This window comes from Octodon degus, unplaced genomic scaffold (assembly GCF_000260255.1).
Source record: "Octodon degus isolate 3935 unplaced genomic scaffold, OctDeg1.0 scaffold00288, whole genome shotgun sequence".
Classification (NCBI taxonomy): domain Eukaryota; kingdom Metazoa; phylum Chordata; class Mammalia; order Rodentia; family Octodontidae; genus Octodon; species Octodon degus.
Genome location: NW_004524864.1, coordinates 371,317 through 372,349, shown reverse-complemented (window position 1 = coordinate 372,349; position 1,033 = coordinate 371,317). Strand labels below are relative to the sequence as shown.

At 49.5% G+C, this 1,033-nt stretch overlaps 1 protein-coding gene across 1 annotated transcript in view; it reads right to left on the bottom strand.

Moving 5' to 3' along the window:
- LOC101567871 (solute carrier family 2, facilitated glucose transporter member 3) overlaps window positions 1-1,033 on the bottom strand; it is a 121,598-nt gene that overhangs the window by 2,114 nt on the left and 118,451 nt on the right. The gene's annotated exons all lie outside the window — the stretch shown is intronic.

Genomic DNA, 1,033 nt, shown 5'->3' with positions numbered 1-1,033 from the left:
AGACCACTGAGCCATCTCACCAGCCCAAGGATTTTTTTTTGTTGTTGTTCCTCGAATGCCTTCAGGGCACTTTTGACCAGCGGGAGAGTTGTGAGGTTGGAACTCCAGCAACCTGAAGCTGACAGCTTTGTGGAAGCAGCCACTTAAAGGCCTGAGCTAGGGCCAGGCCCCCTGGTCTATGTTTATGATTTAGTTTCTGAAGAATCTCATGCAAGTAGGAAGGGGATTTAGAAGCCTATTTCTAACTTCTAACACCTCAGTTCCAAGTCATTTTACTTGTTTTTGAGAGGAAGTCTGGCTGTGCAGTAGATCAGGCTGGTCTTGAAGAATTATGTAGCCCATCCTGGCCTCAAAGTTGCAGCAAACCTTCTGTCTCAGTCTCCCAAGCCCTGGGACCACAGGTACGCCCCACCACACCTGGCATCTCCAGGTCCCTGGATCACAGGACCTGGCTGAATGGTCAGACCCTGAGCTGAGTGAGCAAGCCCCAAAGTGAGTGCTAATTCAGGCTGTGAATGAAGCAGTGCTTGCAGAGGTTGAGGCTTCTCACTACTTTGTTTTCTGGGCAGAACTGCCTCATCTCAGAGTGGTTCCTTCAGACAGGGCTGTGCTGCTGCTAAGCTAGCCTCAGATTCAGGATCTTCCTGCCTCAGCCTCAGTGCTGGGATAACAGGCATGCACTGCTATGCAACACCCAGACTCACGGTTCTTTCAAATTTCCCAGGATTGAACTCAGGCCCATGCGCTTGCCAGGGATGCGCTTATTCCAATGAGCCATCTCCCTGGCCCCTCCCAGTTTTGCCTTCCTGCTTTTACCTGCTTTCTTTTTTCTCTATTTCATTGAAATTGTGAAAAAAAGACTGGCTTAAGTTCCCCGAGAGCTCTTTGTCTCATGGAGTCAAGAAAGAATATCATGGTGTACTTAAACACATTGGTGGGCTGGTGAGATGGCTCAGTGGTCTAAAGCACCTACTTAGAACAAGCTAAGCTTAGCAAAGCACAGGGACCGCGGTTCAATCCCCCAGCACCACAT